The following is a 27,132-nucleotide window of genomic DNA, read 5'->3' as shown; positions in this document are numbered from 1 at the left end:
GGGGCTGGAGTAACACACCCAAGTGATTATGTGTTGCCTCCAAAATTCAAATAGGCCCAGTAAGGTGTTGTGCCTCTTTCTTGGTGGTAGGAGGGGCCAGATGCAACAACTATCCTTTACCTCAGAAGGGATATCTCGACATGCCCCACACCATTGCACCCCTAGAAACTTCACTGGGGTAGAAGGCCCCTGAATTTCAGTAGGATTTATTTCCCATCTTCTAACACGCAAATGTCTGACTAAGTAATCCAGAATGGTTGCTACTTCTTGTTCACAATGTCCAGTCAGCATAATGTCATCAATGCAATGGACCAGTGTGGAAGGGAAAGGTGATCAAGACCCTTGCGAACTAAATTATGACATAGTGCTGGAGAGCAGATAGACCCCTGAGGTAGGACAGTGAAGGGGTATTGCTGGCTTTGCCAGCTGAAAGCAAACTGCTTCTGGTGGACCTTATGGTCAGGGATGGAGGAAAAGGCTTTGCCAGATCAGTAGCTGCACACCAAGTACCAGGGGATGTGTTAATTTGCTCAAGCAATATAACCACATCTGGTACAGCAGCTGCGACTGGAGTCACCAATTGGTTAGGCTTATGATAATCCATTGTCATTCTCCAGGATCCACCCATCTTCTGCACAGGCCAAATAGGAGAGTTGAATGCGGATGGGGGGGAATCACCACCTCTGCATCTTTCAAGTCCTAGATGGTGGCACTGATCTCTGCGGTCCCTCCAGAGGTGCAGCACGGTTTGGAATTTACTATTTTCCTGGTCAGAGGCAGCTCTAGTGGCTTCCATTGGGCCTTTCCCACCATAACAACCCTCACTCCACAGGCTGGGAAACCAGTGCGGGGATTCTGCCAGCTGCTATGTCTATTCCAATTACGCATTCTGGAACTGAGGAAATAACCACAGGATGGGCTCCTGGACCCACCAGACCCACTGTGAGTCACATTTGAGCTAAAACTCCATTGATCACTTGATCTCCATAAGTCCCGCTACAATGTTTCAGGTCTCCTGGAATCAATGTCAGTTCATATCCAGTGTCCAGTGGTCCCTGAAAGGTCTAATTATTTCCCTCTCCCCAGGTAACTTTTACAGTTACCCTGGTAAAAGGCCATAAATCCCTTTGGGGTAGGCTAGGAAAAAGACTAACAGTACAAATTTTCAGTAGTGTGCCAGGGTCCCAGCCTCACCTTCATTCAGGGGTTCTGCGTCCATAAACTGGCACAAGTCTGGGAGTTGATGGAGGCGTCATGATTCTTAATTTTTATGATTCAAGTTAGACTTTTGTTCCCTTGACCTGGAAGTTTTCTGCTTATACAAATCAAGTAAGAATTTGGGAGCCTTCCTATCTATTCCACTTCTAGGAACACCATGATTAACCAGCCAACACCATAGTTGTACATGAGTCACACTATTCTGATTGTTGCTTTGCCTCTGCTGTCCCTTGTGGTAATTACACCCACCTTGCCTTTGACAATTGAATGAGCCACCACTTGGCCTTTGGCACACCAGGATCTAATTATTTCCATTGCATTTAAGTTTTCCAAGTGAGTGACTGCGGTTAGCACTGTAAGGTCTGGTTTACAGAGAAGAGCAATCACGGAGCTCTTCAGGGATGCAGGGGCTCCCATCACCGATCTATTTCTCAAGGTATCAGTAAAAGTATGTCTTCTAGACCCTCCAGTGAGGGTGAATAGATTTTAAGTGGCAAATCCACTCTAGCATTCTAGTCTCCCTAAGCCTTTGAATCCCTTCCTCTACTTTAAACCAAGGGAGACTGGGCATCGCCAACTTGCTCACGGTGGACATCTTTGACCCATGTTTCAGCCAATCAACCAAACTGTTAGATCCCTTAAGTCCCCAAGCTGCAACATTAAATGCAGAATCTCTGATTACTGGGCCTATATCAATAAATTCAGCCTGATCCAACTTTATGTTCCTTCCATATCATTATCCCACACCCTACATATCCATTCCCACACACGTTCTCTGATTTCTGCTTGGATCAAGGAGAAAGCTCAGCAGGGTCTCACACCTCCTCATGCATCACACTTTCCACCTCACCTTTAGGGTGAGGGCACCCAAAGGGAAAGATGCCTTGCTCCTTGGAGAGGTGTGACCAGACAACAAACAGAAGAGGCAGATGCACACAATACAGCGATGCATTTTTAACAATCGGGATGGCCCAAATTGGAACCAGCAGCTGCAGGAGTCATACACTATCTGGCAAACTATCTGGAGCAGCTGCTGAGACCTTGTCACAGGCAGGTCCTTCCAACCCTGGAATCCTAAATTCCTACTCAGCAGTCCTTTCCCAAGTGTGGGGTTCATATCCCCATCCCCTTCACCTCGGGCCCAAGTCACTCACCACCTCCCTCATTTTCCAGGAGGAGCCTGGAGGTGGTAGAGGCTCCCAGACTCCTCCAACTGTCTCCCACATGCTAAATTCAAGAGGGTTAGGCTAGGGTTTAGGTTTGGTCCAGTGCTTGCTGACAAGCCATCCCCACATCCTCTAACGCCTGGCCCTGCCACAAATCCCCATGCCTGCATTGCACAAAGCTGGGACCCTGGTGGCAGGGAAAGCCGTGCTGTGCCTTGGCGGATTCTCTTCCCTGTCTCCAAGGGAGGCCCAGGGAGCCTAAGCCTGCTGTTGATGTGGTTTGTCTCATGACCGTCAGACTCATTTATTTTTAATGTTGGGCAATGAACAAAACTTTTAAAACACAAAACAAGCAAGAAGCTTCCCAAAGGCTCTGGGGTGTGGTAACAGGACGGATCCCCCAGTGAGCCATTGGGTTTTTCCATCCTTCCTTTGTCAGAGCAAGGAAGAAACCTCAATTCCAAGTCAGAAAGAGTATGCTTATCCTGCCTCTTGCCCCCAAATGGAGTAACAGTCAACCTCTTTGAGATTTGATTCTTCCCTTAAGTGCTTCTTTAGAAGCAGCGACAGATGACCTGGTGTCATGTATTTCCAGTGTGGTTGTGTGCATGTGTGTACATATGTGTGTATGCATGTATGTGTGCATGCGTATGTATGTGCCTGTGTGTTTGCGTATGTGTACGCATGTGTGCCTGAGTATGTATGTGCGTGCATGTATGTGTTGACACCTAAAGCTGTTGAGGGAAGCGGGGGAGCTCATTAAACTCTTCTCTCCACTAGGTATGTTTGAAATTTTCCATAATAACAAATCTTCATTAAAACAATTAACACATGCTTCTTAAAGGTAAGACTAAGGCAGTGGACGTGGCATACTGTACTGGTTAAGGGCGGGCTGCCAAAACCTGGATTTGAATTTTGGCTCTACCATTCAGTAGCAGTGAGACCTTAGGCAAGTCACCTGCTCGTTCCAATCCTTGGGAGAGCAGGATCCAGAGAGAAGCCGCTACCCAGGGTTCTTAGGAAGTATATAAGAGTTAATGTGTCAAGGACTCAGATCAGAGCCTGGTACTAGCATGTGCCATAAAACTGTTACCCACCATTATTATGATTAGGGCTTAAACAAGGTCACACCCATAAAACACTTAGCAGCACAGCGCCTGGCACCTGGCTGTGAGCGAACTTTAACCCTTAAATTGGGAGGAATACTACCAGATAACTGCGAAAGTCCAAAATCAAAGTCCCTTCAAGCCTGGATTTCATTGATCTGGCGCACGCACCCCTATGCAGTCTGTGGCACACCTGTTCCTGCCCTTGTGATTTTATCTGATAAAACTTTTCAGAACAAAAAGATAAATTGATTCACGCACACCAACCACAACCTATCTCTTGAGAAGAATTGGTGCGAAATTCCCAGACTAAACTCATGAACACCATAATTGGAGGTTTTTGCTAAATGTGAAAATGTATCTGCAGGCATTTCCATTTCCCCAAGGGGAGGGGGTAGGTAGAAGAAGGGATTGAGCACAGCAGGAGAGCACAGCACGCACCGTCCTTGGTGAACATGGGCGGTGGGGAGCGGGGCAGCGCTGGCCCCCACTAGCTGGGCCTCCACCCGCTCCCCAGCTCCAGCAGAGAAATTAAACATCTGTGCTGATTCCAAGGGGGCTAGTCTTATGCAGCAGCCCGAAGGAACCCGCTGAAGGGTGGATCCAGCCTTGCTGGTGCAGCCTCACCCAGCTCCAAAGTGACATCACCCAGGGCCCCAGGCAGGACCAGTCCTTATGAGCCCTGAAACCCACCGATTCTCTCCAGGGTCCAACCTCCCTGAAGGCTAAACCAGGCTTGCCCCCTGGCTTGGGGCCTTCGGAACCACTAGGACCAATATGTTCTGCTTCTAGAGGGGTAGCCAAGCTAGGAAAGAAAAGGAAGACTTGTAAAGTTATTGCATTAGGAGACTCTACACTCCCCTGTCCACAAATGCAAACACACACACACACACACACACTCACACACACACACACACACACACACACACACACACACACACACACGCACACACTCCATCTACTGGGTAAAGTGCTCCCTGCATAAGAAGAAATGCAGTAAGAGACAGGAGGAACGCTTAAAATGATCTAATCCAGCCATCACTTTGCAGCTGGGGAGACATGAAGTGCCTGGCTCATGACCTCAGTGCTGGGGGCAGAACTCAACAGCAGCAGCCAGGGCTGGCAGCCTTGGTCCATCACCCTGGCTGTGCAATTTGGGTAAATCAGCCGCCCTCTCTGGCCTCTGCTGGGAAAGGAAGGGTTTATCAAATAGATGCCCTGTAAGATAGGGCTTCCCTAACTCCACGATTCCTCAGGGGGGAAAGCGTGCTGCTAATGCCTAATCTAGCGCTTTCTGCCACCCAGGGGGTGTTAGGAAGGAGTGGGGCAGAGCAGGGAGAAGCAGCCCCCATCCCCTCCCTTGCTTGTTGCTCTCCTCACACCCAACAACTGGGGATGGAGTGGTAGGCCCAGCACTCCCCCCAACTGTCCTGCCCCGGAGAGAAAATTCTTCCAAGGACACCAAACCTTAGTCACCAGGGATGGTGTCTTTACCACGAACACCTGTTAAAACTCAACTCATGACCAGTTTCTGATGCTACAGGCTGGAGTGTCTAATTAAATATTACTCACTCAGGAAGCAGCCCTGCCAACTCACCCCCAAACTGGAGAGTTCATTTTCAGAGAAAAAGAGAGAGGAAGAGAGACCAAGCCTGCGCCCTCCTTGGCTGGCACCGCAGGGGCTTCCTTAGTGGGCTGTCCAGGGGTCCAGCAAAGTGCACTTTCCAGAACCCAGCAAGGACGGCCAAGTTAGCAGCTCCCGGGAACCGCTGGCCCCACTGCCGGGGAACCACAGACGGCACATGCACACTCACAGCCACACACACACACACACACACACACACACACACACACACACACACTCTCTCTCTCTCTCTCTCCCCCCCCCCGGAGGATGCACATGCAGGCACTCACACAGACACACATGCACATGAACACACTCAGAAACAACTCGTACACGGACACATCCACAAAGACACACACAAAGACACACACATACAGACACACATGCACATGAACACACTCACAAAAACAACTCTTATACGGATACGTCCACAAAGACACACACTCACAGAGACACACATGCACACGAACACTCACAGAAACAACTCGTACACGGACACATCCACAAACACACACACAAAGCCACACACTCCCGGGGACACGCACACAGACACACGCACACAGACACACATGCACATGAACACTCACAGAAACAACTCGTACACGGACACATCCACAAACACACACACAAAGACACACACTCCCGGGGACACGCACGCAGACACACTCACAGACACACATGCACACGAACACACTCACAGAAACAACTCGTACACGGACACATCCACAAAGACACACACACCCTCGGGCACACAGCGCACTCACAACTTCCTCGGACACCCGCGGCCTCTCACGGGCGCCGACACTCACCACCCGGAGCCTCTGCCGTCCGTCCGTCCCTTGGACTCGGACAAGCCAATGATCACGTCCCCGCACACACCTGGGACGCGGGGTGACCCAACCCGCGGTTCCACCGACGGACCCAGGCCGCTCTCGCTTTCCTGTTTTAATCGGTTTCCTGACATAACCCCGGGGCTCTCCCTTCGTGGCCGAGAGAAGCCGCCGCGGCTCCGGCTCCGGCTCCGGGTCGGCGGGGAGGGCGGCGCCGCCCGCGGTGTCACCCGGCGGGCTCCCCGAGGGAGGCGCCGCGGGCCGGGTGGGGGAGCCCCGAGGGGGCCGGGCGGGCCGCGCTGCAAATCCGGGCCCGGACTGGCGGGAAAAGCGAAACTAACTTAGCCGAGCGGGGTCGCGCTGCCCCCGTGCGGGAGAGGACGGGTCGGTGTCCCCGCCTCGGCCGCGGGGCCAGTCGCGAGAGCCGAGGCCCCGGGGCGCCTGGGCACCGACAAGCCAAGCGCCCCAGGGTCCCTCTGGGGGTCTGCAGCCGCCGAGGCTCAAACCCGGGCGCGACGTTCCCCGCTGCCGCCGGGACCCCGCCTCGCCCCCGCAGGTAGGACCCGGGCGCCGCCACCCCCCGTCTCCGCCTGCAGCGGCGGCGGCGGCGCTGGGCGGTGCCCGGCCCCTCTCCCGGGACCCGCGGCGAGAGGAGGGCTCCGGGAGTCACCGCGGGAGTCGCCGCGGGAGCCGCCGCGCTCCCCGCGCCCCCGCGCCGGTTCCCAGCCCCGACCCCCACCCCGTCTCTCACGCTCGGCCCCGCGCCCGCCCACTCGGCCTCCCAGTGCCGCGATCCCCGCGCCCATCCGCGCCCGGTCCCCGGTGCTCGGCCCCGCGCCCACCCCCCGGGTCCCAGGCGCCGGACGCTGCCTACCGCGCCCGGGGAGGCCGCCGCCGCCACCGCCGTCTCCGGGGCCGAGGAGGCTCGGGGCGCCCGGGCCGCGCCCGCCGCAGGGAGCGAAGTCGCCTCCTCCCCGCGGCCCCGGCGCCAGCGCCTGGAGCCTGGTTCCTGCTGCGAGCGCGCGGGCTGCCCGAGCGCGACTTCTGTGCAAAGAAGAAAAAGCAACCGATGGCTTTAAAGTGAAAAAAAGAAAAGCGCCGGTGGGCGGGGCCGGCCCGCCCAGTCCCGCCCCGGCCCGCCCCGGCCCGCCCCGGCCCGCCCAGTCCCGCCCCGGCCCGCCCCGGCCCGCCCCGGCCCCGGCCTCCGGCGCGAGGGGCGCTGAGCGCTGCCGGCGGCGCAGGGCGCGCGGGGCGCGGGCGCTCGGGCCGGGGCGCAGCGGAGGTCCCATGCCCCCTGTCCCCTCCTCCGCCCTGCTCCGCCGCCCTGTCCCGGAGGCCGCCTGGGGCGCCCAAGGCCCGAGCCCTGGCGTCTGGGCCCCGCGGCCTTGGCGTTGCCGGCCCTTAGCTTCGGTCCCTCCGGAGGGGTCTTCGGGAAAGGCGCGGAGAGAAGCCTGGGTGGCGACAAGCGGAGGGCGGCGGCGGTGCCCGGCCCGGAGTCGGGTGGGGAGCTGACTACTGATTTCAAAAGTGCTCTGGGAGAGCGGGGGTTGCTTCGGTAACGTCGGGAGCGAGGCCTTGCTCGCCTCGTCCCAAGTTCCCAGCAGTCTCAAGTTTTGCAACGCTGGGGCTCGGGAGGCTGTGTGGGCCGGCCGATAACCCGGGGACTCCTGGCCCCGCTGTTTTGGTAGCCACTTCCGTTTTGACGCTCATGGGGTCTGGGGTGTCAGGACCTTGAGACCCCGAGAGCCCGGGCACCTGGACCTCCGCAGTGCCTCGACGGCTCCAGGCGTACGGCAGGCAGCGCTCCCAGAATGTCTGTTGAATGAACGAACGATTGCCTGGTAGGTCCCCCACCTCTGAGGTCTTCACACGGAGTGTCCTGTCTTTCTACCTCATTAAAGGAATTTTTCTCCCCCTGCCTCAAACAGCAGTCACCTGGAACTGGGATGATTTTTAAAGAAGTTACTGTTTTAAGAGCAGTCTCCTTACAGTCTTCCACCCCTCACAGTGTGCCGTGTCCATTGGGAGGGGTAGGGAACTGGCATCACTCAAGAGGCTGCGATAAATCATGTGGTTTCCATAGTTATTTAATCTTTACCATAACCCTCTGAGGGTGGGACTGTTGTTATACTCATTGTAAAGATGAGGAAATGGTGAGGTACCTGCTGCATTCTATTAGAACTCAAGGTTTGAGGTCTTCTCACCTCGCTGCGCTGAAAATCAGCTTAGTTTAGTTATGAACCCAGAATTAAAATACAGAGGCTCAACTGACTGCTGTGGGCAGGATGAGCTCGACTGGGCATTCTGGCCTCTCAGTCGACTTTCTAGGTTCAAGTTGTCCAGCAGTGTGGAACCAAGAACGGTCAGGTGGGCAGCCACAGCCGGTGACTTAGGGGTGCCTCCGGTTTAAAAGAGCACGTCTCCCTTTGACCACTTAGCAGTGTGAGAACTGTTGTTCATGTTAGAATGTCGCAGACAGCAGGTGGTCTTTCTGAGTTACTGCTGCACCCCAGAGCAGTGTAGTTGCTGAAGAGCACAGCTGCCTCTGATCTGGTCATTTCTCTCCCTTGGAAGAGTAGCCATGTTTGGTGTGTCATTCCAGAAGTATGTGTTCCTTACCAGGTGCCCTCATGTCACGGGGCTGGTGCCACAGCCACACCGCCTGGGGGCAGGGTGCTGTCAGCTTTCCCAAGGGGAGCTCCTCCAGGCCTCACCTGTGGAAGAGTTTCCAGGGCAGACTGGAGCACATTTTGTGTAATTCAAGCGGGTGGTAAGTTCATTTGGGGGTGGAGACCCCACCTTTGATGTGAGGGCCCTGAAAAAGGCAGTTCCCAATTATGAGTCTTCAGCACCCCCATTCTACGCCTCCAGCATTAATCTTGAAAGCTTAGCTCTGAACCAGTCGGGTAATTAGGTCATGCTGACCTCAGTTTCCCAGAGGAAACCCTGGGGAGCGAGCCTTCCCCTCCTCCAGGACCCTGGGCAGGTGGACCTGCTGATGGGCAGCTGGTGATCCAGCAGTGGCCACTGTGGCGTGCAGCAGTGTTGAGCAACCCTGGAGGCCAGATTGTGTGTGAAAGGGCAGGACTACACTCATCAGTGCTGACACTGATGTTTGTTAAAAAGATACATAATCTTGCAATATTGTAACGTCAGCTGATAAACACTATCCAAGAATTTGAAAACTGACTCAAGTCTTAAACCGAGTACTGTGTTCCACAGGGGTGAGTAGGGAGTGGGGACACTCTGGGCTCCCATTGGTGCCACCCCCCACCCCCCGTATGTTTTATCACTTGCATCAGCACAATTTGCTCACTTCTTTAATCTGTCTCAAAAAAATGATGAGAAATTGTTAGATAGCAAATTAGCATCAGCTGCTTTTTCTGATGACGATTCTGAGTCTGTCTAGAGATGTCTTGGACACACTTTGGGCCCTTAGAGCAGAATCTTGCTGCCCTCACAAAAGTTGGGGACTCCCATCTTCTCTGAGTCCCTTTTGTTGATTGGAGTGAATGGGCAAAGGATTCGGAATTACACAAGGCTAATAATGCAAACCACAGCTCTGCCATTCACCAGCTGTACCACCTTGAAAAAGTTACTAACCTTTTTGAGATCCAGTTCCTTATCTGCAGAATTGCTGTAGACATTTCCCAGGATTTGGGGAAAGGGTTGCGACCCTATGACAAACATTAATTGAGCACAACATGTACAGGACATTGAATGAAATCAAAGGGTTTTGAGGAGTTTCAAGGTTAAATAGACTTTCCCACAAATGCAGAGGATCTGTAACACAGAAGTGTAGCAAGATTCACCAGAACAGAAAAAACACTGGAGCATATTAATAAAATTTGGGCTCATTATGCATTCCCAGCATGAGATATACTTATCTCATGAAGTAAAACTGAAGTAGAGAGGTCCTATCTTACAGATTTTTGATCGTATAGTTCACAAATTAGTACATTAGTTCATTTTGTATATTCTTTGGCCTTAAATTGCTGTAGTCACACAAAGTCACATATTATTAGACAGTGACACCTGCTGGCAAATTGCGAGATTGCAGTATAGCTCTATCAGACATTGTTAACCATGAATAAAGGAAAAAATGCAAAGCAAAGTTTCAGTAACTTTAAATAAGACATTGTGTGATGACCAGGCTTGGGGAGAGTTCCTATGACTTTGAAAGGAAATTAGTAAAGAGACGATCTTGGGCTTCTCACAATAATTATTGCAAAGTTCTTAAAAAATATGTCTAGGGAAATAATCGTGAGCAGGCTGTGATCTTCCTGCCTATCTTAACTCTTTGCCAGACATTTTCAACAGTCTTTCAGTGTATTTTTCCCCATGGGACAATGTCTTGAATAGTAAAGTAAAATTCCACTAAAACAATAAAAGCAAAACCCCCCTCCAAGTATTTATTCATTTGGTCCCTCATTGTTTATTTTTCATTGAATATTGAGGAGCCTAATGAGTAAGTATTGATTGTGTTGTTCTGCATGATGGAGAGAGAGTGGTAGATGAAAATGGACCAGGCTCCTAGTCTTAGAAGATTTTCATTGAAGTGGGAGAGACGGATGATAAACAGTGAATGAGATCGTTCAGATTGTAACAAGTGATAAAAAAGAATCATTGTTCATAAATTTGCACTGTGGTGTATTTTTCCTTAACTTAGAGAGAGAGGAGACAGAGAAGACCTGTATTCAGTGGCTTCAGTTCAAATATTAAGACTCTATAAAAAGATTCTAGAAATGTCACCTTTCTGTTCCAAATGACAGATCAGAAACCTCCAACAGTCAGGGACTTAGCTCTCCCTCCTGTCCCCCACTGCACGGCTTGCTGTATTTGGTAGACACCTTGACAATGAGTCCAAGCTCACAGGTCTGGCCTCTCTGATCCATCCTCACCTCAGGATGCCCCAGTCCCCAGCCTGGGGGTCTGCCTCATTCATTCAGTAAGTATTTGTTGGGAGTATGCCCTGCACTGTGCTGGGAGCTTGCAAAGTTAGCGTTGATCCCACAAGGATGTTTGGAGAGTGAGAATGAATCAGCTTCCATTCTGTCTCACTCCTGGAAGAACACCTCCAGGAGCTTGGAGCATCAGTCATGCCACCTTTCTGCAGAACCTGGAACATTCCAACAGGGAACATGGTGATGCTGGCTCTGGGAGGGCTTTTCCTCAGTGGAGATGTCCTGAATCTTTCTCTCCAGGTTGGAAGAAGAAAGAATTAAGGTGTCCAAACCCATAGGATGACAATTGATTTTTTTAAAAGCTGGCATTTATTGAGTGCTTACTGTGTGCCAGGCACTGTGCTCTGTGCTTTGCATGTACCGTGTCATGTGACTCTCCGATGAGGTAGATGCTGTGACTATCTCCATTTTACAATGGGGAAGCTGAGACACAAAGTGGTTAAGTAGATCATCCAGAGTCACCAAGCCACTAAATGCTACTCAAAAACCCAAGCTACTGGGCCGAGCCCGTGGCGCACTCGGTAGAGTGCTGCGCTGGGAGCGCTGCGACGCTCCCGCCGCGGGTTCGGATCCTATATAGGAATGACCGGTGCACTCACTGGCTGAGTGCCGGTCACGAAAAAATGACAAAAAAAAAAAAAAAAAAACAAAACCCAAGCTACTGAAAAGCATAGATCAGATTGAGTGTGATCTCTAGGAACCCAGGGCACCAGTAGCACCTAGTGGCAAAGAAGAGGTAAGTGCTGCCTTCCCAGCCCCTGGAAAGGGTCACAGGCAGAACAATAGCCAAACAGAAACCCCGCACCAGTCAGAGACACGCCTGTCCACATGACAGGGAAATGAGCAGATGCCACCTCTAAGGAGTGGATCCATGGTCGATGGAGGGGTCAAAAAGATAGTCAAGGGAAGAGCGGGGCACCAGATGGCCTGTGGGTGGGCCCAGCTCCAGGTTCCATTCATTTTACCCCTGAAGTAACTCCCAACGCTGACCACTCCTGTCACCTCCTCTGCCCCTCCCCTATCCCACACTACTATACTGGGTTGAATAGTGCGCCCCCGATATTCGTGTCCACCTGGAACCTGTGAATGTGACCTTTTTTGGAAATAGGGTCTTTGCAGACATAATCAAGTTATGCTAAGGTCATACTGGATTAGGGTGGGCCCTAATCCAATGACAGGTGTCCCTATAAGAGGAGGAGATTTGGACACAGACACACAGGTGAGATTGGAGTGATGTGTCTACAAGCCAAAGAATGCCAAGGATTGCCAACAACTGTCAGAAGCTGGAAGTGGCAAGGAAGTATCCTCCCCTAGAGCCTTTGGAGAGAGCATGGCCCTGCCGACACACTGATCTTGACCTTGGCAGCCACAGGAAACTAATGCACATGCCATCATCCGCTCTCCCCTGGATGGCTGCCAGGCCCCCTCACCCACCTCCCTGCTGGCATTCATGGCCCCTGCAATATGCTTCCCACTGGGCAATAGAAGTGATCTTTGCAAAATGCTTACTTAGCATGGACCCCCACCTGTTGCTGTTAAAATAGAGTCCAGAAATCTCAACATGCCCACAAGGCTCTCTGTGTTCCGGCTCCTGCCCACCCCTCAGCCTCATGCAGCACCCTCTCCTGGCCCCACGACCTTCTTCCATCCCTCGGCTCCTCAAAGTTCCATGCTCCTCCCACCACAAAATGTCACCCCAGGCCTCTCTACTGGGATCTCTTCCTTCCCTGCTTCCCATGCTCCCCCCACCAATCCCCAGCTCCAGCTCCCACTCTCAGCCTTCCTGACAGGCTCATTGCCTCTATTACTGCACGTGCTCTCATGGGCCCCTCCCTCATTGCCTGGTCACAGAGGAGATTTTTACACTTCCCTGTCTGAGTCTCTGATTAATCTGCATCTCATCAGACTGTACATTTCATGAGGGTCTGTGTTTGCTTCCCACTGAAACCCCAGTCTTATTTTGGACCTCGGCACATAGTGGGCCCTTGTTTCAGTAGCCACGGCTGTGTAACAAACCACCCCAAGGCTCAGTGGCTTCAAACCGTAATTACTCATCTCACTCCCATTTCTGCAGGGTAGCTGGGGCTCAGCTGGTCCCTCTGGGCTTGACTGAGTGACTCTGCTTTGGGCTATAGGGCTTCTGGGCTTGGCTCACAGCTGGGCTCCATGTGTGTTCATCTTATGGCTTGGGCTGAAGGGACGGAAGGAACTCTGGCAATGGCAGAAGGAAAGCCTGATGGTACAAGTGCATTTCAAGCCTCTGCTTGAGTCTTATCTGTTCACTTCCCAGTGGCCAAAACAAGTCACATGGCTGAGACTTAGGGCAGAGAAGGATGCCGCTCCAGTGGGTGGAGTGGAGGAATAGCAAAGATTTTCTAAACAATAATCTAATCTCCCACTGTCCTCAATCAATATTTGTTGACTAAAGGCATTTGTTTGAGCAAACTTAGTCACACAGAAACAAAGGGATAGCCCGGTGAAGAATTGAAGGAGGGTCCTGGATGTGTTGCAAGTTTGACATGACCCAGACCCCTGTAGACTTCCATTATCTTGATCATAATTTCTGCTGTACAGGTAATTTGCAGAAAGGCAGGGTGGCCTAGAGGACTTAGGTACCCAACTGCCAGGGTTGAATTCAAGCTTGACCATGACTTTAGGAGAGTCACTGAATCTCTCTTTGCTTTAGGTGCCTCATCTGCAAGATGGGAATAAGAATGGAGAATGCTTTGTAAGAGCTGTAGCAACACCCGCCCCAACCTTTCCCATCTCCTGACCTGAGTGTCATTGTGACTACGGTGCATCCAGCTCTGAGGCACACTGGCTGGCTTCCCACAAGTGTAACATGAGAGGATTCCTGGGCACTTCTCCAACCTTCCTACTGAGGCCGAGGCTTGGGAAACTGTGGGACCTTCTTAGCACCATGCATGGGCAACCCAGAGGCACTGGGTGGTTAACACCCACAGGAGCAAACCTCTGACCTCCCCTTCAAAGGATTATAATCTATTACTATCACTTATTTTAATGCTCAAATTATGCCAGATTTGACCCATGGGAGCATCTCCAAGCTGGCTTCTGTCCCATCCTTTTGACACATCCTCACTGTTCTTTGAGTATTTCCTTTCCAAAACAGCAAGATGTTCCAGGCTCATCTTATACATCCCCTGCCCCAGTCCTCGAATTCACCATTTCTCCAAGGAGCCCCGATTCCTTTCCCTGGAGAGAGAGATTTAAAACCCAGCACCTGAGTGTTTATTCTGACTGGCCCTTGTCCAAGCTGGACCCCTGCTCAAAGAGGAACCATGCTGGACTGGAGCAGGAGGCCAGAAGGCTCCAGAAGTGGAACCAGTGGGTGACCTCATGTGCTGACTATATTAAGAGGAAGGTCACAGAGATGTAGAGGGAAGAATCAGTGACAGGAAATTAAAAGACAAGGCAATAATTAACTACAGGAAAAACAAAACAAAACAAAAACACCAGAAAGGAAATGTAATCATAGTACACTACATGGCTCAGATGTAAACAACATTTACATAGTCATAATAATGGACACAATGAATATTGATTTAACCAAAAATTGTGATATAACTATATTACGAACTTGGAAGGAAAAGAGTGTGAATTTCATACATGAAAGATGGTAATAATAATAATAATAGGCACTAACACTTACTAGGAGCCCATGACGTGCCAGACACAGGATATATACTTACACGTGTCAACTCCTTTAATTCTCACAGGAGCTCTGAGGTGCAGGTATTACTATCCATATTCTAGAGGAAGCCGAGGCACAGATGAGATAAGTGACTTGTTAAAGGATCGCACAGCTAGTAAATGGCAGAGCCTGAGACTGAACCCAGGTAATCTGGCTCAAAAGTCAGCATCTTAACCGTTATTCTGTGTAGCTTCTTAGATTTTAGACACTTAGGTAATGTCAAAAAAGAAAACTTCGTGAAACGGAAGTATACGCAGTCTGTTGAGGGACACGGCAGTGAATATTAGAACAGATTGTGAGCAGCCACTGCTCGGGTACAGCAGTTAGGTGTGGGAAGGGGAGGGGCAGGAAATTGCTGGGGGGGGGGTTGTTTTACTTGTAGCACTTTGATGTTTTAAAAACTATTTGCCTGTGTCGTAGTCCGTCTGGGCTGCTAAAACAAAACACCATAGACTGGGTGGCTTACAAACAACAGAAATTTATCTCTCACAGTTCTGGAGGCTGGAAGTCCAGGATGAAGGCTCTGGCAGAGCCAGTGTCTGGTGAGGGTCCCCTCTTTTTGCTGTAACCTCACGTGGTGGAAGGGGTGAGGGATCTTTCTGGGGCGTCTTTTACAAGAGCACTAAATGCAATCATGAGAGCTCCACCTCATGACCTCATCACCTCCCAAAGGCCCCGCCTCCTAATACCATCAGCTTGGGGGTTAGGATTTCAACATACGAGTTTTGGGGGGACACGAACATTCAGACCATAGCAACATGCATTATTTTGATTAAAATGCAAATCAAATCAAGAAAAGGAGATTCCAATACTACAAAAGGACCCCCAGTCCCTCCCCAGAGGCAACCCTCTCACCAGCTTGCTGTGCATCATCCAGAGATTTCTAGACACATCTGTGCTTTCCAACATGGGTGCACACACCACACCCAGGTCTCCCTCTTGCCTCTCTCCCCTGAACAGTCTGCCTTGGACATGGTTCCCATCAGGGCCCAAGGTCACTCCCTAGTGTCCCCTTGCACCTCTGACTCATTATCAAGCAGGGTTTCCCAGCTGCAGGGGACCCTGGGGGAGCTCTTGCCTGTGTGTCTCCAGGACCTACGTGAAGCCAGCCACAGAGACGCAGGAGCAGAGCCGCTGGGGCCAGTGGCCTCTCCTCCTCCTCAGCAGAACTGAGCCCTGGAGCCACCCTAGGGGGAGAAGCTCTGGCCCTGGCCACCACCCCCTGACTCTCTCTGCCCAAGCAGGCCCTGTGGAGGTGCTGGGCAGAAGGCGAGCTCAGTCAGCCAGGCAGCCCTGGCCAAGGCATCAGAGCCTCCCTGTCTCCCTTCTTGTTTTATGGGTCGTCTGGTATCCTTGACCCCCTTGTCCTTTGATTTATATGCCATGGAGATGCCCCAGGCTTTGATCAGAGACCATCCCTCTCTGGATGGCTGGTGATTGGGATACCGGGTGGGCCAAATGCCAGTCAGCCCCGTTCCCAGCCTTCCCCAAGAAGCCATTCTCAGGAGCGGACAAGCCGCCTCCCATGCTGCAGCCCTGCATCGCTACATCCTGCCAAGCTGCAGTAGCTCCGTGCAGGGGCAGCTGAGTCTGGGTGGGGTCTCAACATGCCCTCTCAGAACCCAGAAGGAGCAAGACTGGGGTGGGATGAACTGAGTTTCCTCTCTATTTAAAGATAAAACACAAGTCAATGTTTTTTGGTGCCAGCTAAGAAGGTGCTTTCTTTGCAGAGGGTCTGTTATGTGGCTGGGTGGTGTGGCTGACCCCATTTGCAGCGTCAGGACAGGGAGAGGAGGACAAGAAGGAAGCAGGAGCCTTCTGCCTCCCTGCCTGGTTCAGGACAGACACTGACATCTGGTTTTAAGTGAGGGGTCTGTTTTTTTCCTCACTCAACTGGTGGGTTTGCCTGGAGCTCTAGAGGAACTTTCAGGAAATTGGTGGCAATTTGAACTCAGGCTCCCCAAGCCTCTGGATTTCATTCCAATACCAGACCACCCAGGCGGCTGGCACTTACCAGTAGTGGGCTGAACTCTGTCTGGAAGCCGCATCTGGGATGCCTAAAGCCAGGGCTGGCTCCAGGACTGTCAGCCTGGGTTCCTCTACCGGGGCCACGGAGGGCCTCTGTGCTGTGCAGGGCAATTGCAGGAAGGCGGTTCTGCAGCTCGGCAGCATCATGTCTGGCCTCCGGGGCAACTGGGGGGGATGTAGGGATCTCCAGCAAAGGCCCAGAGAGAAGCTCTGCCTCCCTGTAGGGGGCTCTAGGGCTCGGGGGCTCTGGCCGGGTAGGTGGCATGCAATCGTGGAGAGCCCTGAGCACATGGGCCATGTGCATGCAGAGGAGGCAGACGGAGCAGACCCCAACCCGGGGCTGGAGCCAGACTGCTGGCACATCTTTGCTGGTAAATCTGCCTCCACAAGCCATGACTCCTACAATTGAGGGAGCTCTGAAGTCTCAAAAGGCTTCTAGGTGATTAAGTAGGAGTAGATACTCTTGGCCCTGGGAATGCCTTGGACATTACATCCCATCAGAGCTGCTGGAACCTGAGAGAATGGCAGCTCCAGACCCCTCAGCTTGTGGATGATGAGACCAAGATCCAGAGAGGGGAGCAGCTGGCCCCACGTCACACAGCAGACATTTCCCCATCTGTCCACTCCCAGCTGAAGCATCCCTGCCATCTGGATGGAAGCCCATGCTGTAGTGCTTCCCAGGGAGCGTCGGTGCCCCTGCCTGGCACTCCTGTGGCACCCTCTGCCTGGCCCTGCACAGCTCTGGCCTTGAGGTGCTGTCATCACCGGACCTTTGTCTGTTTCCCCCACCAGACCGGGAGCCCTGGGGCAGGGTATTTCTCTGTCCCGCTGCCCCATGTATCCAGCACCAAGCCCAGTGCCTGGCATAAGTACGTGTGAAGTGATGCAGAATCAGTCCGTAGCATTTACTGACCTCCTAAATTGTGGCCCCCAAACTTGCTGAAGCTCTTTCCTGACTCCCTAACCCTCCCCCCCCCCAACAACAGAACTGCCCACCTCTGCCTGGAGCCCGGCTGTCCCCTGTCCCAAATTCTCTCACGACATCTGCAGCACCTGAGAACACTCCTTGTTGGTCCCCTCCTGACTGCAGGGCCACATCTTGGTCATCTTTGTGTAAGACAAAGCCCCCGGCACAGGAGAGCCCTGCGATGGTCAGGTGAACGGGGCTAGCAGAGACACCCACGTTGACACACGGCCCTGCTGCTGTCGTGCTCTGTGCCTCAATGGCACTGTGGGTCTCTCTCGCTCAGAGCAACCGTCTCAGGTAGCAATCTTCTGATGGCTCATAGTGGGCGCCACATTGTCCCAGCTTTGTGCCTTCTTTCTGGAAAGCAGGGCTTATTATCTCAGGGCCCTGTGTCGCTCACTGCTAAGTAGCAGGGATGGGATTTGAACTCAGATCTTTCTGACTCCAGAGTCCAACTTTTAACCTTACGAGGTGCTGTCTCCTCCCAGGCATCCTGGAAAGGCCAGGGCAACAGGGATCCCACGTCCCTGCTCCTTGCATCCTCCAGAGAGAGTGCGAAACGTGCCACAGGCAAAGGTGAGTGTCCCTCTTATGTTTGGACCGGCCTCAGCTGGAAAGGAAGTGGTGCTTGGCAGGAGCCCCCCGAGAGTGGGTCGGAGCGGGGGGTGTGGGCAGAGCGTGGAGCTGGTGGCGGGCGCGGGGCGCTGCAGCCTCGGCTGCTGATGAGAAACACATGAGGAGGAAACGCCCACAGGCCGCGCACACGCGGTCGGCCCAGAGGCCTGACCAGCCACTGCTGACTCAGTTGTTGACTCAGTCCACAAGCACTCGCTGGGTGCCGACTGTGTGCCAGGCAGCAGGGCTGAAGAGGTGAGTAGTCGGCACTTGCCCCACTGCTGGAGAAGGCATGGCCGCAGAAGGAATGGTTCCCTACGGAGAGGCAGGAGCTCGCTCACAGCGAGGCACCCAGCATCCTCCATCGTGCCTACACTCAGCGGCTACTTGTTGAATGAAGCAATGAATGAGTGAGTGAATGAATGAGTCCGGCCACACCCGCTCGCCCATCCCTGTGTTGCTGACGATTGACACAGGAGCCAGACCCCTCCCCAGGTAGAAACCCCTTGATGATCCCCAGGTGCCGGTGAAGTAATTCTCAAATTTTCCTCCCATACCATCCTGTCCCACCTCATGTTGGAATATCTTTGAAGTCTTGTGCTCTATATTTGAAAAGGATGGAGTTTTCCATTCTAGTCCATTTTAGCATAAAAATACTATTTCCCTTCAGCTCTTGGGGTACAGTTTTTGTTGTGGGAGACAGTGCCTCATTCCTCCTGTGGCCTCGTGTCTCCCCAGCTCTGTGGGGTGACCCTGTTGGAGAGGCTGGGACTGAGCCAGGATAGCATCCGAACTCCCTGGCTGACCTTCCAGGCCTCAGGGTCTGGCCTCCTCTCCCTCTCTCTGGGGGTCAGTACTGATAAACAGACGTTGAAATGAGCCTCTCACAAAGCTGGTGTGTAGGACACACCCGGGCAAGGAGCACGCTCCAGGGTCCACCCTCCAGGGCGTAGACTCAGACCATAGGGACGGGAGAGGACGTGCTCCTCTGCCCCCTCACACCGCACTGACGCCCTCCTCCAGGGCATGGCCGCAGGCCCAGGTGTCCCACGATGCGGCACTGGGGAGGGGCCCAGAAGAGACCCCTGAGCTGCCTCCTGCTGGGCGAGGCTGCACTGGTCTAGCAGGTAGCTCTGAAGGGAACTGCTATTCCAGGGGTCAGAGGGAGGAGGCAAGGAGGCCTGGAGACTGCTGAGCAGGGGGAGGCGGGGGGGCCAGAGAGGGGTCCCTTTTTGGGAAAAATGGGGCCTATTTTGTGAAAGAGTCACTGGAGCATTCTTTCTCAGGAAGCTTTCCACCAAGGGGCCAAGGGTAGCGGCTGTGACCCAGCAGACAGTTCAGACACGGCCCTCAGAGGGGAGGCCACAGCTGGATCCTGGCCCACCATCTGCCTCCGTGTTGCCTGAGGTCCAGCCCAGGGGGCTTCCCGCCTCAGGTTGTCTGCAGCAGCACGTGGACAGTCAGCTGGCATCCGGGCTGGTCTGGAATGTCACTCGCGCCCAAGAGACACGCAGTGGCAGCCTCCTTCTCTCCTGGCCCTCTCCGCTGCATTTTAGGATTTTGTGAAATCCTCCACAGCAGCACATTAAGTCATAATATTTACAAGGAATCAAACCATGGCTAAGAATGGAGAGGCTCTGGTGGCCTTGGAATTTCTGAAGCACCAGGAGTAAATTAGCAGTTTGCTGTGGGAGAGCCAAGTCCAACGCGACAAGCCGTGTTTGTTCTCGAGGGCGCGAAGACGCTCGCAGACACATCCTCCCGTCTGCCCCTCCTGACTTAGCTCCCCAGCGCCGGTGGGCGTCGAGCGCACCACCTGCAAAACTCTGCTGTGAACACACCCCAGGTTGGTTTCCTTGGGGGATGACCTGCCTCCGAAATCACTTATGATTAGAATAGCTTTGGGGTGGATACTCCCGTCTCTGGAACATGGAATAACAACTGCTAAAGTGGTTATTTCTATTCACGAGGCTGACTTATTTCTATGGACCAGCAGACACTAAGCAAACAGTTCTGAGATCTCTGATGCACTTTCGCCTCCAGCCCATGTGGCGGATCCGTGGGGTTCTGCGCCCGGCATCTTCTCCTTCTGGAAGCGTCCCACCCAGCTGGTGCAACCCCCAGGGATGGACAACCGCCCCCCCCATGCCCATCCAGTGATTGATTCAGAGACAGGCCCTCCCAGAATGGCCATGGAGAGGGGCTGCAGGTGGAATCTGATCAGAAGAGGGAGGGAGCCTGGTGCCTGGCTTGAAGCAGCTTTGGCACAGCACTTGAAGACAAGATCGAGAAACTCTCACTGTTTGTACCCAAGAATTGGCAGAGGGGCTGCTCGGGGTAAAGGGAAGTGACAGGCTCCTGCAAGCACTTCCTGGTGCTGCTACCACAGTGACCCATGCCGGACCAACAAAGTCCTCTGCAGATGTCCTGGCAGAGCCACGGGGCCCGATGCCCTCTCTTGCTCTGGCATCTTGGGCCTTCAAGATGCTGTGAGCTGCTGCAGTCACCTTCCCTCACAGGAAAAGCTAAATGCAGGAGGCAGGAGGGGCAGTACACACAGTGGGGTCGCCAAATAAAACACAGGACACCTGGGTAAACTTGACTTTCAAATAAACAGCAGATAATTTTTGGTATAAATGTCCCACATGTTGCCTGGGACGTACTTACACTAAAACTTTATTTGCTCTTTTTCTGAAATTCTAATTTAACTGGGCATCCTGAAGACTCGTTCGCTAAATCCGGCAATGCCAGTTCAAAGGGAGCTGAGCTCACAGCTTCTTGGCGACACTGTCTGACTTCCCTGGACCCGGCCCTGCTGAAGCCCTTTCCACCCCTGGACCTTCCACAGAGAGGAGCCAGGGGCTTGTCTTTTTTTTCTTTTTTAAATCTAGTTTGAGTTGGGTTTCTGTCCCTTGCAACCAAAAGAGTCCTGGTTAATACCACAAGTGATGGCCAAAATTCAGAAGCCAAGTAACATGTGGCATAGAAATCCAGGGGCCCGGACACCCAAGGTTTAGAACCAGGGGCTCAAGGACTCTCAAAGGGGGATTTCTGGGCCAGGCATCATGGCCTATGGGCCAGGGCAGCCTCTCGCTTCTCTTTCATGTTGGGCACCCCATGCATCCCCGCCTGACACATTGCTTACACGGCATGTAACCCGTGTCGACCCCGTCTCCTGATCCAGAGCTTTTCCCTGTCTCCGCCTATGTCTGGGACACATCATGTCTTCTAAACTCCCCTTTCCTTCCCTTCCTAGGCCACTGGTCATTATTGTGGTTAAAATTATCATCATGTAGGTGCTTGTTTTACATTATAAAGTAATTTACATTTACTGGGTCATTTTAAAACTCATATTTCTATCATTTGAAAAGAATGAAAAAGGTCTTTTGCACTAGAAATACCCTTTGTTGCAGCATTATCTCCAGCAGTTAAATGTTAGAAATCACCTACAACAGAGGATTGGAAAAGCTAATCAGGATGCTTTCATTCAGAAGGATACTATGCATGGAGAGTGTTGAGGATAAAATATAAATAAAATCAAACAGTATGAAGTGTTGTGTAGACAAAGCCTGCTAAGACGAGAAACGTCCCGGGAGGGGGAGGGGCTGCTAACAGGAAAACCATCCATAGAGTGCTGGCGTTGTGGATAATTTCCCTTCATTTCATGTTTTTTATGGTGCTTTTTATACATAAATAGAAACCCAAGGGGAGAAAATTCACCTTTTACAAACTACCCTCCCTCTTGGGTAGAAATGAGAAGGGACACGCCTTAGCTATTTGGCCCTGTAATTAAATTCACCAAGAGAATAAATGAAGAGGACGATAGAGCAGACTAAGCAATAAAAGTGAGTCACCCCTCAGGACCTGCTCTCAGGGTTGGCAGACGTTGTTCCGGTCTCCCAGATTTGGTGGCAGCCAGGTGGTCTTGGTGACAACTCCTTTCCCAGCTTAATGATATTCTCTGCTGTGGATCCGTAGGACAAGCCTCCTGGAAGAAGAAGCCAGAGGCAGGCAAAGCAGACCCCACTCTCGGCTGGAGACCTGGTCTGGGGGCCCAGCAAGCTGGGGATGTGGCAGGTGGCCCGGCCACGGGTCAGCCACTGGCCGAGGGCTGCTGGTTTGCCACTGTTGACCATTCCTCTCCTGGGAGCAGCTTCTCCTGATGGGACCAGTGATTAAGAGAGGAGTGGACTCTGGGGTCAGGAGACTCTCGCGGCCTTGTCACTTGGTAGCTGTGACCTTGGGCAAGGTAGGTAACTTCTTGTTTCCTTGGTTTCTCATCTGCAAACTGAGGGTCTCTTACCTGGGCTGTGTCAGCTGTCGTGGTGGTGGGGGGTTGGTTCTTGCCTAACCGTAGCCACAACTTCAGGCTGGGGATGTGCTCCATGGGAGGTCGGGAGAGTGCTTGTGATAGAACGGCGGGGATGGAAGTGGCCGGAGGCCCCAGAGACGTCTGCTGTACAGAGTGTGGTGGCATCCCTGCCAGCGTGCTGGTTAACACGGTGAGGGCTGGCAGAGGCAGCAAAGGGCTGTCCTGCAGGTGGTTGAAGCCACATGAAGGAGAAATGCAGGATTCAGGATAAGGAAGAGATAAGCTCCACGAGGACAGGGTCTCTGGTGCTTGGGGTACCCTCGGGCCTGAAGCAGCAGGTGTTAGGTCGGAGCCGCGGCTGTGCTGTGCAGGGCTGGGTGTTCGGCCTGCCTGTCCACATGTGCGAGTGGACGAACGGACACAGCCAGCACACGATGCAGCCCCAGCCTGGACAAGAGCGGGACCCAGAGCGGGAGCATGCTCCTCAGGCAGGACAACAAAGGAAACAGCGTCCCGCTCCAGTCCCAGACAGCAGAAGGTGTCTCGAGCTCGGGCCTCAGGAGGAGATGGGGCAGCCGGGTAAGGGGCCCGCAGGCGGCAAAATCGGACAGAGAGAAAAAGGCAGGAGCGATGAAGGGCCCTGGACGATAGGCAGCGAGATGAGAATAACGCACGTACGAAAGCCAGGGCTGGAGGCCGGCGACGGGAAGCTGGTTGAGAGTCGTGTCTACACCCGTCGAAGTCAACAGACCCCAAAATCGAAATTGAGGCAAGGAGTTAAAAATCATGTTTAAAGGCCGATCACGTTAAAAGCCAATACGGACTCTGGCCGCTTAGTGTTTTTTGTACACTTGTAATGTTAAAGAGAATGATATTTAAAGGGAATGATATTTATTGTGTGACAATATTTATTTGAAGTTCAATTCCTTTGGTTTCAAGTAAAATTATTATCGCACTATTAAAATTAAAATTAGCATTAAGAGAAGGATCCAATTTTTATAAAGTATTTTTTTATCTCTTCTATTTGTATCTGAGTCTTAAAAGATGTTCACCTAATGCTCCTGTTGCTAATTTCTGGGGGGTTGAACTGCAGTGATTTTTTTTTTTACAACCATTTGTGTCTTTTTCTGCACTGTTTGAATTCATTTATAGCAAGCATGCATGATATTTTACAAAAGTACTTGTGATTTTTTTCTTTTAACGGAAGCAAATACAAGAAGATCACTGCGGGCAGCGTGCTGTCAGAAACACAAAGTGACGAGGGCACAGGGAGTCTCTGCGGAGCCTTGGTCAGGTGAGTGTGGGGACAGGGGTGGCGCGGGCAGAACTGAGGGTATTGGTGCAGCCACAGCCCGTCTCCCCTTCTGCTGGGAGGGGGCAGCCAGCTGTCCCCCTCCAGGGCGTGGGCTGTCTGTCCAAAGAGCTCATAAGAGAGCCCCTGGGGAAGGCTGGCTCAGGCTGGCTCAGGGTGGCAGTTCCTGAGCTTGTCTCCACCAACGACTCCTTTTATTATTTCCACAACTCTTCTCCTCCTGTCCTTCCAACCCCGCTATTCAAAAATTATGGTCTGTCAGGAAAATGGTTCAAATTAAATAGTAAGAAAACAATCAAAGTTGCACAGCACTGAACCAACCAGCTAGTGTTACCACATCAGATTGATGAAATCCTGAGTCCAAACCAAGACACGGGCCCTCTTGGTTAGCCCGAGCCACCTTCTTTTATTTCAGTGGAGTGTTCCTGCTGGGCTTTTGAAATACATGACAAAGCTCCTAGCTCCAGGATCTATTAGGTTTTTCTATTACGAGGTACAGCCCGATTTTAACCAGTTTAAGCACCTGTAAATGAAAGGCCCACAGGCAGACATCAGGTGAGACTGGAGTCGGGTCCTTGGTGATGACTCCAGAGTGTGGCATCCTTGGCTCTGCTGTCGTCCACTTTGGCGTCATCCTCAGGCCCCCTGTGGTGGCTTCCAGTGGCTCCAGGACCACACACCATCAAGTCTGAGTCCAGAGAAATGGAATAGCTTCAGCCTGAGTCATTGGGCACTCTGATCTGACCACTGGGCCCTGGCCCTCCCTGGACCCCTCGCTGCAGCTGTGGGCATTGGATGTCCTATCCAACCAGCCCTGGGCTCATGCTCCACCTCACTGCCAAGAGAATTCCCCAGAAAGCCCCTACAGGGTGGCTCCCCAAAGGAGGACCCGGTGCCAGGTGACCCTCCAGCACTGCCCTCATGGACACTTACTGGGACCCACAGCCTCAAGTGCTGGGAGGCAGTAGGCCACCCTGCTATATTTCTGCAAGGACAGCAGAACCATCGGCAGTGATCTCTCCCCTGCTCTGGGCTGCTCCCCGGGAGGTACCTGCTGTGTGCCACCCGGTCTGAGGGACGATCAAGGGCTGCTCCTGCAGGCCCTGGTTTCCAGCCTTCGTCAACAGCGCATGGGGCTTCCCTCTTCCAGTGGAGGCTCGGGCGTGGTCCGCGTTTGTTCCCACCCCCCTAGCCGTGGGGTCCCTGCCCAAGCGCACCTCTTCCTGATGGGCACATTGTCTCTGTTGCCACCTCGTGATGCTCCAGATCTGCTCAGGTCCTGCACGCTGTTTGTGACAACCAGCAAACCTCTGGCTCCCATACCCACCATGGTCCCAAAACTATATTTGACTCCCTGAAACGTGAGACTCAGGCAGGCAACAGGAGAGAAGACAAATGGTATCGGGCACTGCTGCTTTCAGCGATTCTCCCCTCCCAGCATCTCCTGCTCAGGTGCCCTGATACGCTCCTCGCCACCCAGTGGGCTGCCAGGAAGGTGGGGGCCTCAGCTCAGACTGCTTGTGAGTCTGTGAAATCGGGTCACCTTGCCCACCGATGCATCTCCCGTGAAGCTCGTGGACCCTCATGCAAATGCACACAGAGGCTTGCCCAGATGTGCCCACATTTACGAGGGGCAGCAACTGCATCCTCACTCCAGGACCTACCTCCCTGCCTCCCCTCCTCCAAGAACACACACGGCACCATGGCCAGGCTGCAACCCACAACGACGCTCCAGCACACAAAGGGAGAATTAAAGCGTGGACTTTGGCAAAACAATTTTATTATTTAAAAAATAAAGGCTACATTTGATATATAAAAAGGCATTTAAAAAAAGCTTAAAAGGTTTAAAAAGGAATTTGTTCTGAATGTGTCTCGTCGTTTCAGGCATCTTTAAGTTTCCAGTTTTTCCATAAAAACCAGGGCTAGTTTGCCTCTCTCAAAAAAAGCATGGCACAGTCTTGCTGCTTGGTAGTGGGTGGCTTTCATGTCCACTGCCTCCCCAGCCCACAAGGGAATGGTCCCCCTTCTCCTCAGCTGACGGAAGCCCAGAACACAAGTTCCCCAGAAGGGGCAGAGGGACCCCCGAGGTCTCCAGCAGGGGCAGAGAGTGCAGGGACATGGTACAGATGGCAGCAAGCTCCCACCCTGTGCTGTCCTCCTGCCGATACAGCCTCTCAGCACTATTCCGGCTTCACCTTTCCAGCTGCAATCATGTCTCCTCACTCAAGCATGGGCGGGAACGAGCTCTTGTAACCCAGCAGAGGCTCTGCTCTGCTCCTGATGTCCCCTCACTATGGCTCTTCCAAATGGACACGCCCAGGAGCAGACTATGCACGTCACCTCCCAGAGAAATGGAGGCAAACTGGGCTCTTAGTTACCAGCTACCCAGAGTCCTTCCTCTTGTCCTCGTGTACCTCGAAACATTTTGTAACTGACCCTCCCAGGCTTCTGTGGGGCAAAGCTAAGGACCAAAGCTGACATGCTTATGTAGCATCTGTTTACACTTCTTCCAAAGTCAACTACTAGCCGTTCAAATATACTCCATACAGCTTTCGGCAAATGACAATGTGTTAAGCCCTCCCACAATAAGTGACAGGAAACATGCAGAGACTTCCCTTTAAAACAAGAGCAACGAAGGGTTTTAAACAAAGCTCATCCTTGGGAATCAAAGAATAAGCACAGGTGCAATTAATCCAATGTTCTAAACCTCCCCCTTCCTGTCCATAGGTCACACTGACACATGCACATTCCCAGTGACCTGCTTCGCAAACAGATGCACTCCCAAAAGTTGACTGGAAGGGAGGTTTCATTAACGGGATCATTTCCCCCATGGCTTGCTAGAATTTCAGAAATGCCTCCTCAAACCCCTTGCACCCCTGTCATGTGCTGGTGACAGCATTAGCAAGTTTGCACCTTGCTTAGCAGTGAGCTGAGGCATTCTCAGAGTCTCCCTCTCGTGCCCCTGGAGCTGCTGAGGAGGTCTGGAGCACGTGGATGTTCCTGGGAGACACCTGCTGTTGCAAGTCTTCCAAGAACATACGCTGATTTGAGTTCCTGCTCCCTTCACCCGGTGAAGACACATCTTGCAGAGGAGACTGATATAAATGTGGAAGGAGAGTTCTGCTCTGGAGGAGAAAGTGCAGGAAGTGGGTTTTTGTCTTATGTGGAGACTACACAGTGTGCGGCAGAAGACAAGGGACATGCTAATGTCCAACTCAAGCCTCCACACAAGCAAGTGAAGATGGAAATCGGACTGTGCTGACTGTCCCTGGGTGTGA

At 52.5% G+C, this 27,132-nt stretch overlaps 1 protein-coding gene across 2 annotated transcripts in view; it reads right to left on the bottom strand.

Moving 5' to 3' along the window:
* Positions 1-6,985, bottom strand: part of SPSB1 (splA/ryanodine receptor domain and SOCS box containing 1) — a 69,498-nt gene extending 62,513 nt beyond the window's left edge. For both annotated transcript variants that reach the window (XM_063106642.1, XM_063106640.1), the window contains exon 1: positions 6,819-6,985. The gene's annotated coding sequence lies outside the window, so the exon portion shown is untranslated. The remainder of the gene's footprint in view (positions 1-6,818) is intronic.
* Positions 6,986-27,132: the final 20,147 nt, after the last annotated feature.

The sequence above is a fragment of the Cynocephalus volans genome, chromosome 8, assembly GCF_027409185.1.
Source record: "Cynocephalus volans isolate mCynVol1 chromosome 8, mCynVol1.pri, whole genome shotgun sequence".
Classification (NCBI taxonomy): Eukaryota; Metazoa; Chordata; class Mammalia; order Dermoptera; family Cynocephalidae; genus Cynocephalus; species Cynocephalus volans.
The sequence above is the reverse complement of the archived record's forward strand: the minus strand, read 5'-3'. Positions and strand labels throughout refer to the sequence as shown.